We start from the raw sequence: 9,602 nt of genomic DNA, 5'->3' as shown, positions 1-9,602 counted from the left end.
CCACCCACTCTCCATCTCCCGAGCTGGCCAGTGGTTTCCCTGGCAACCTTCCAAGGGCCAGCAGGAAGCAAGGCATATCAGAGCTCCAGAAAACCAGCTCCAGGGGCAAAAGAGAGAAGGACCCCATCGCAGCCCCACAGGGTCACACAGTCCTCTGTAGGGTGTTCAATTGAAAAAAAAAAAAATCTCATAGCCAGAGATGACCCATGGTTTCGAGCTCTCCCATAATTCTCCTTTGGCAGCTCTTCTTAGAAGCCTTGCTTCACCTCCAGTATATCAGCCACAATGGTCTTTGGGTCTATAGCTCATCACAAAGCCTTTCTTCCTACCCAGGCTATTGCTTCTGACCCCATGGCTGGACCCACACCTGATGCAATGCTTTTCAGAGGAGCAGGAAGCTTAGAGTCTGGAGCAGAAGCTTGGATGGAAGTCACAGCTCTGGGCTTTCGGGCAACCTCTCTGGTAATCAGTGATCGTGGCATTTTGACACTTGGTCCCACATTTCTCCTTGTAAGCACTCATACATGCAGAACACACACTGTCCCCTCTGCCTGGACTGTCCCCCTGTCCTCTCACTGCTCGCCCATTTGTGACATTGGCTCTGAGTAGCATGAATGTACATCCCACCCCACATTGTTTGTCTTTATTACAGCACCTCTGTGATCAAGAAGTTTTTTCCTTAACATGTGTCTTCCCCCGACCCCAACATTCATCCACTTTGCAATTCCCCCACCCTGAATAGATCCCAATAAATATGGTTTGCTTAGGGAATGGAAAGGAACCATAAGGATTATGTTGGCATTAAAAGTGTAGGGTCAATAGTTGTATTGTCAAAGCTCATAGAATTCACAAACTTTATAGACAATTTGCCTTGTGAAGGCTAAAATGTGTTTGTGATTTTAATTAAGTATCATTATCCCACAATACTGAGAAATTTGTGAAATTTATGCAATCACTTTATTTCAGTAAAAAATTTATTTAAAAAAAAAAAGAGTGTAGGGTTTAGGAGCCAGTCTTGATGGCTCATGTCTGTGATCCACGCTACTCAAGAGGCTGAGACAGAAGAGTGGAGGCTTGAAGCCAGCCTGGGAAGAAAAGTCTGTAAGACTCTTATCTCCAATTAACCACCAAAAAACTGGAAGTGGGTCTGTGGCTCAAATGATAGAGCTGCCTTGAGCAAAAGAACTAAGGAATAGTGCTCAGGCCGTGAGTTAAGTCCCAGGACCAGCACCAAAAAAATTTTTTTGTAAGTGTAGAGCCTAAAACTAGACTGTCAATTTCTTCAGCCATGTGACTGTGAGCATCTGACTTTGATCTCTTTGAGGTAGCAACAGCTAGCCCATAACATAATAAGAATCAAGTGGGTTAATACACATTGACACACTTCAAACACTGTGAAGCCCTCTATGTAGTTAAGTATTATTATCATTGTTGTTTTTAGTAAAAGCTACGGTTTCTACCTGTCTTTTTAAGACTGACAGGTATAGGACTCAACTCAAGTTTCCATGGCCACTGAAGAACCACCTCCATAATAGTGCCAGTTTAAATCCCCAAGCAGGTAGAACACTTTATTCCTGAAAATCATAACCCATCTCTGACTGATCTGTATGCATCCAGCTAGTCCTGTGTGTACAGACATGAAGGGCAGAATGTTCTGTGGCAACCTCAGCAAAACAGAAAGTTGTCATCCTGGGGAGGAAGAAAGGTCCAACACCCACCTCTCTCTGCTTGACAGTTCAAATGAGAGGCTCTTCAGGCCTCGGGACCACAATCTTCTAAGATATGGAGATACAAGACAGAAAGAGTGCTGGAAAGAAATTGGACAGCTAGGATCCAGAAAGATCCCAGGGAGATTTGTGGAGATGCAGAGATGACCGCTGTGGGGACATCTCTCAGCCCACCCTAGCCTAACTAGGAGTGAAAGAGGCTTGAGGAAGAGCCTGGAAACCTGGGCCTTGGCCATATGCCATCCCTTACTTCTAGCCAGAACTGACTGTGGCCTCCTCCCCTCATGCTCATGACCAATAATATGGCTACCACATGAACAACTCCTTCATTTCACATCCTCCCTCCTCCTGCCCAGCCACAGGGAAACCATGAGGCCATTTTCAGGAAATATAATTGAAACCACAACCAGGATCCCCTCTAGCTAAAGACCCACACTCACGTGGCTTCCCTCTGTAGACCTCTCTGAATCCCAGGAATCGGACTGGCCTCCGGGGAACCACCTGCCACACATTAGGCAAGGAAGGGCACTTGTGGGAACTTCCCTTCTTCTGTATGGGGATAAGTCAATACAAGCTCCCCTGGAGCCATTGGGAGGAAACCAGACACACAACACACAAGCCTACAGAGACTGCAGGTCTCCCAGCCTCAGATGGAGGAGTGTGAGAGCCAGTGTTTGAGAGGGGCTTTTGTGAGTGGTTGGAGCATAGGTGATTTTAAACAATGCTGAGATTTTAGAGCTAGTTCCAAATGTCAGCTTACCAATTTATAGCTTTGTAACCTTGGTTGGTCAAAGGAATTAACATCTCTGAGAGCCTCAGTTTCTTCTCCTATGCTAGGAGCTAGCAGGATCTTTCTGGGGGTACACACAAAACTCTAGGAACTGGGCTGGGAATATAGCTTAATGGTAGAGTGCTTGTCTAGCATGAATGAAGCCCTGGGTTCTATTCCTCAGTACCACATAAACAGAAAAAGCCGGAAGTGGTACTGTGGCTCAAGTGGTAGATTGTTAGCCTTGTGCAAAAGGAAGCTCAGGGACAGTGCCCAGGCACTGAGTTCGAGTTCCAGGATTGGCAAAAAAACAAAACAAAAACTCTAGTAATTTCTTTTTATAGGATATTGGGGACAGAAAAAGAGAGTCTAATTTTTCACTGTCTCTCTTCTTGAATCTTTAGTATTTTGACCCACACACATGTACCACCTATTAAAGCATTAGTAAAATGGCCATTTTCAAAAGGAAATGGAGAATGCTTTTGAAGCCAACTAGGCATTGTACCTGACCTAAGGAAGAATGCAACAATAAAAGAACATTTTCCTGTTTCTTGCTCTCAACCCCTGACCTAGAGAGCTTGCTGGACCCCGAGGGAGCAGGTGTTGAGGGGAGGGGGATGAGAAGGGACAGAAATGGAGCAAAGGATGTGCGGGTCCTTTCAGGATTCAACTGGAGATTCTCCTACGTTCTTGTCTGACTCCCGTGTGCTTCACCTAACTGGGCTCCCTTCCAGCCACCGTGCAGGGGTAGCTCTCTGGAAACCTCTGGGGCAGGGTCACCTCATCCTCTATCCCCAGAGTCCTGGGGCGCTGCTGCTGCTGCATAGCCAAGCAGGGTGTGGCTGACACAGAAGAGAGAACAGAGTGCCACCCCAGCCACCCTTGCTGGCTGGCAGCACAGGTTAAGAACTCAAAAGCCAGCCTAGTACCAGGCAAAGATGACGTTCCTGCTGCTGTCATGAACTGGAAAGCAGGTCAGTGGGACTGGAGCAGACAGGGGCCAGGGTGAGGGTAGAAAGAACCTTCGAGGGCTGGGGGGAAGAGGGGTAGAGAGAGTGAACAGGGGTCTTCCCTGAACTCTCAGAGCAGCAAGAAGTTCAATGCTCTTTTCACAAATATCTACAAAACCTCTATTACATGTAAACAAACAGTATCATACAGCCCTATAGGCAGCTGGCTAGTTAGAGCCATAATAGCCCATAGCATACACAAGGACATGATGGATAGAGGGGAAAATAGAAAATTCCTAGCCCTCTGCTAGTCCTATGTGCCAGGCAGTGACTGAGTCTGGACAGCAATCCTGCCAGATGGGTTTGACTGTTGTCTTACAAATGAGAGAGGCATGGGTTGGGAAGGTGGCTCAGTGGTAGAGCACTTGCCTTGCATGCATGAGGCCCTGGGTTCTATTCCCCAGCACCACATAAGACAAAAGGAAAAAAGGGCTGGGATGTAGCTCAGTGGCAAAAGCGCTTGCCTAGCAAGTGCAACGTCCTGGGTTCGATCCCCTGTACCAAAAAAGAAAAAGACAAAAAAAAAAATAAAGTTAAACAAAAGCCCAAAAAAAAAAACAAAACAAATGAGAGAGGCAGATTCTGCATGTTCAGCTCAGAGAGGCCATCTCAGTTGCTCAAGGCCACACAGCAGAGCCAGGGTTTCTATTAGGGTCCTTATGACCCCAAAGTCTTTGTGTTTTCCTCTAGGCCATACTGACCCTGTGGAAGATGACGTGGCCCAAGGTGGGCAAGGCAGGAATGGCATTCCAGGTGGGTAGAATGGAGGAGCTCAGAGCTGAGAGGCAAATAAAGGGGAAACTGGATGTGTTGTGGCCCACATTTGGAGCCAACGTTAGCAGTAAATAAAGCCCAGGCCAGGAGAGAAGAGGAGCTTGGGGTACTGTCTCAGCCCTCATTTTGACTTTGTATTCTTCATTTGCTCCCAAAGTGGGAAGTCCTGCTTTAAGGCTTTGAGTAAGGGAGCCACCAGGGACAATGTGGGTGGGTTGGAGACTTAAGAAACCAAGGAACAATGCAAAACAGACAGCAGGAAAGAAACCCCCTGGAGTCATCACAAAGCAGAGTGGCTGGCGTGGAAAGCAACAGAGACAGCCTACTCCACACACCCCAGAGGGCTTGAGGTTAGGTACTGGGCTGACCACGGTACAAAAGAGTTCTTGTTGGGCTGGCACAAGGAGAAACTAGCTCAGCGGGAAGAGGGGCCTGATAGTTATCAGGGATGAGGCAAAGAAACCAAGCAGATCCACGTTACTCAGGACAGCGGCCAAGCCCGCTCAGCTCTCTCCCACCAGCTTCCTTGGTCACCCCTACAATGAGCAAGACGAGCAAAGGGTGGGCTTCTCTCTGCTTACCTGGCCAGGTAGAAGGTGAATACCTAGCACAGCCCCCGCCTGCAGGCCTTTAGGTCCAGAGAGAACCCAGTCTGTCAGCCTCACCTCCAGGCAGGTGGGCACAGCAGCTGGGCAAAGGACTTTTTCCTACCCCATCCCCCACTCCCAGTCTAATCCCACACCCCTTCCTCCCCTCCCTCTATTCCCAGAAACAGAGGACAGTCACCGTGCCTCAGGCAGCATGGCCTTGTGTTCTTTTAGTGACTTCACTGTAAACTGGCTTCTCTGAACAGTGGTGGAGGGCTGCGGACAGAGGTGAGATCAGGACTCACACCCAACCTGAAGCTCCTTCTCCTCCCTCTCCCCTTGCATCCACACAGAATCCCTCCCCCACCCCCACCCCTCTTCACCCTTCCCAGCTCCTGCTCTGTCTTCATGGACAAGAACAGGGTAGCATTTCTTTTTCTTTCTTTTTTTTTGGGGGGGGGGAGGGGCCTGAACTCTGAGCCTGGGCACTGTCCCTCAGTAATTCAGCTCAAGGCTAGTGCTCTACCATTTGAGCCACAGCGCCACTTCCAGCTTTTTCTGTTATTATGTGGTGCTGAGGAATCAAACCCAGGGCCTCATGCATGCAAGGCAAGCACTCTACCACTGAGCCACCTTCCCAGCCCCAAGAGTAGCACTTCTTCCTTCCTTCCTTCCTTCCTTCCTTCCTACCTTTCTTTCTTTCTTTCTTTCTTTCTTTCTTTCTTTCTTTCTTTCTTTCTTTCTTTCTTTCTTTCTCTCTCTCTCTTTCTCTCTCTCCCTCTCTTTTTCTCTCTTTCTTTCTTTTTTTCTTTCGTTCTTTTTGCTAGTCCTGGGCTTGAACTCTGGGCACTGTCCCTGAACTTCTTTTGCTCAAGACTAGCACTCTACCACTTGAACCACAGCGCCACTTCCAGCTTTTTCTGTGCATGTGATACTGAGGAATTGAACCCAGGGCTTCATGCATGTGAGGCAAACATTCTACCACTAAGCCACATTCTTAGTCCCAGAGTAGCATTTGTACAAAAGTCAGATACTGGCTTCAGAGGTGGATGGGCACTGAGCATCGGGCTGTGGCCCTACTTTAGGAGGTTCAGGTGGAGCTGGAGTGGAGGCAGACAGTCCACGCAGAGGCAAGGTGGGCGAAGCAGGATGTTTAAAAGCCCCAGGGTGATAGCCGCAGGCCACAGAGACATTTCCTGGGACACCTCCAGTTTTCTTGGGAACTCCCTTGCTTCTGGCTCCCAGGCAACAGGAACTCCCCTTGAAGAAGGGAGTTGGGGCAGAAGAAACAAATGTGACTCTGTACCACCTCTCTCTAGCAGGGACAGTCAGGGCAAGATGACCTCTGCCTGGCCTTCTGCTAACCTGGTCTCTAAGGTCAGGGCAGAAAGACTTGGGACTATTCTTCCATAATCTCAAACCCACCTTCATGTAACACACAGATTACACTGCCTCATTCAACAAAAGAAGCATTGCAACTGCTCACCGAAGCTTTGAAATTTGGCTTCTAGTACCAGCTGTATACTCACAGGCCACACAACTTCTCGGGACAGGCCTTTTTCCTGGATTAATTGTGAGTGTACATATGTGCACATGCCATTCTGGGGCTTGAACTCAGAGCTTCATGCTTTCCCTCAGCCTTCGCACTAAAGGCTGGTGCTCTATTGCTTCAGCTATACCCCCACTTTTTTTTTCCTGCTGGTTAATTGGAGACAGAGTCTCTACAATCCTTGGATCTCAGCCTCCTGGGTAGCTAGGATTACAGGGATGAGCCACTAACACCCAGCTTTTTCTTTTTTTCCTGCTAGACTAATTGAGAGCAGGATGATTCTTGCCCTGCCTGCCTTCTAAATTGTTACCAGAATCAGTTGAGTTGAAGAACCATACTTGTGACTCGGTTCAGGGCAGGTATATAGTGTTCTGACTGTAGCCTAGCCTGTGGGTTATTACTATTCCCAATAAAAGACAACCAGTCTTCTTTGGAGAATGTATTCCTGTGCTTTTTTTAAAAAAATCCTTTCTCACTCCCCATCTAATGCTGCAAACTTGAATTAGGGGTGAAGAGCAGTTAAGGACAAGGAGGTCAAGGTCTAACCTCAGCTCAGTCCAGACCCAAGGAAGTTTCTGTTCTTCCCAAACCCCATCCCTGAGTCCTCAAGTTTTTCTAGAGCCTACTATCCTAAAATCACCAGTCTGCTTTTTGCTTTGTGGTGGGATAGAGCAGAGACCAAACCAGAGAACTGAAAGCAAAAAGAAACCCCAAATTTGACATCTGCAGGTAGCAGTGTTATCTGGAGTCAAGAGCATAATCACCTCTGCCTCCAACCCAATTTTGACACCCTTCCCTCCTCCATTCCCCCAACTGGGGGTTTGGGAAGGGAAGGTTGCTCATTCTGGGAAAGCTACAAAGCTCCTCCTCCTGCCCACTCCATCTCAGAGAGAGCACAGAGGCACAAAGAAAGGGAGAGAACTCCAGATAGAATCAAACAGAGAGCCAGACAGAGACCCAGAGAGAGAGAGAGAGAGAGTGCCCTGAAAGCAAAACAAGGAAATAGCAGTGAGAGACAAAAGCTTTCAGAGCCTCCAAAGACTCAATGGGGAGAGAAACAGAGGCTCACTGGGGAGGTGCTTCTGAGCAAGGTGAGGCAGAAGACCCTTCTGCTCCTTTTTAAGCTAGCTCTTCCAGTTCTGTACCCTGGTACCTCACACCCTCTGTTCACCTACATATTCCCTAGGCAAGTGGAGCCCAACCTAGCCAGATGGTTGGTGGGTGGGGCTGCCAGCTGGAGCAGCAGGCCTCTGCAGGCCCTGGAAGAGGAGTATAAAGAGGCAGATGCCTGAAAGGCAGGTAGGGCCCCAGCTTTCAGATGTGTACCCCCACTCCATTGTCTTCCAGGGGCCCAGATGAAATGCATGATCAGGGTAGTCCTTTGCCTCTAGGCTTGGCTCAGAGAAAGCAGAAACCCAAGAAATCTGTATGAATTCACTGTTTTCCTTCAACCATCTCCTCCTGTTGGTAGTGAAATGCCACTGGGTACAAGTGCCAAGGGGGCTCCCCACAACTATTTGCCAGAAGGATTGGCTCTGCCACTGATGGGCTCAGTTGACACTGGACATGTCATTTCCCCTCTCTGGCCTTTGTTTTCCTATTTGTTAAATCATCTTCATAGCCAGGCATTAATGACTCACACCTAGCTACTCAGGAGGCTGATCGGAGGATCACAGTTCAAAACCAGCCCTTGCAGGAAAGTCCGGGAGATTCTTATCACCAATTAATCACCAGAAGAAAAAAAAACAGAAATGGTGCTGTGGCTCAAGTGGTAGAGCACTAGCCTTGAGCTGAAGAGCTGAGAGACAGCACTCAGGCCCAGAGTTCAAGCCCACCACCACCACCCACCAACCAAAAAGCCCCTCAGGAACAGTGCCGAGGGCCTGAGTTCAAGCCCCAGGACTGACTCTCTCTCTCTCTGCCCCTCCCTCTCTCTCTCTCTCTCACACACACCCCTCTTCATGGTCACTTCCAGCTTTAATACATGGTTCTCATTCCAGATGACACCTAGCTGGTATGTGTCTGACCCTCTCCTTCTGCACACAGTGGGTGGGGGAAATAAGAGAGAGCAGAGAGCTCCAACTTCCTCTTCCCAAGCCACCCCAATCTCAACATCTGGAGAGCAAGGTTTCCCCAAATCACCTACGGTACCCCTTACAGTTTTCAATTCCTTTCCTCACAATCCTGCCAACTAAGTCACTGTGACCACACAGAGAAGGTGGGGAGAACCCAGATATTTCAACTTCTGCAGAAAACTTCATTTTTTTTTCCCCTCTGAAGTAAAAAGAATGAAACTAAGGGAGGTAGCAAGGGGCAGGACCAGGAGGAATAAAGAGCGAGGAATGGAGAGAAAAGGGCAGATCTAACGAGGAATTGGGAGGGAGGAGACAAAGAAAATGACTCCCACAGGGCATTGAGGCTTGGCCAGGCTGGGCTGTGAGTGGGCAGCCAGGCTGGCCCCTCCTTTGGTACTGCCAATTCCAGCTGCCAAGCAGAGAGGAGGCCCAGAGGAGAGGGAAGTTGGGCAAAGGGGATGGCAGGCTTCCAGGCTGACCTTATCCAACCCTGGGGCCTTGTAAGGGAAATCTTAAGGATGGGGACTATGACCAGACAAGGTTCTAGAAAGGAGGTTTGCTGCTGTCAGGAGGGCTATGGGCAGATGTGAGGTCAGAGGGATCAAGATGGTCCCTCCAAAGACATTTTTTAAGGTAGGACTAACTTCAGATGAGACTGGGTGGGTAAAAGGAGGGGCTGGATAGCTTGTAGATCATAGTCTATTGATGAGAACATGTGCCAGCTGTAGGGCTCTGAGCAAGCCAGTGTCCTTCATGGACTGATGGACTGATATTTCTTTTGTTTGTTTAGTGTGTATGTGCATGGAATGGTACTGGGGCTTGAGCTCAGGGCCTTAAAACACTCTTGTTTAGCCTTTGCACTCAAGGCTGGTGCTCTGCCACTTGAGGCACACCTAAACTTCTTGCTTTTTGCTAGTTAGTTGGACATAAGAATCTCACAGACATTCCTGCCTGAGCTGGCTTCACATTGTGATCCTCAGAGCTCAGCCTCCTTAGGTAGCTAGGATTATAGGTGTAAGTCACTGGAACCCAGCTTAGACTGACATTTCTTACCTGAAAAGGTCAGAATGGGGGTTTTGGTAGTGGTGAAGGGTTGAAACATGTGACTGCC

This window comes from Dipodomys spectabilis, unplaced genomic scaffold (assembly GCF_019054845.1).
Source record: "Dipodomys spectabilis isolate Male_0828 unplaced genomic scaffold, ASM1905484v1 ptg000018l, whole genome shotgun sequence".
Taxonomy (NCBI): domain Eukaryota; kingdom Metazoa; phylum Chordata; class Mammalia; order Rodentia; family Heteromyidae; genus Dipodomys; species Dipodomys spectabilis.
This window is presented reverse-complemented; position numbering follows the sequence as displayed.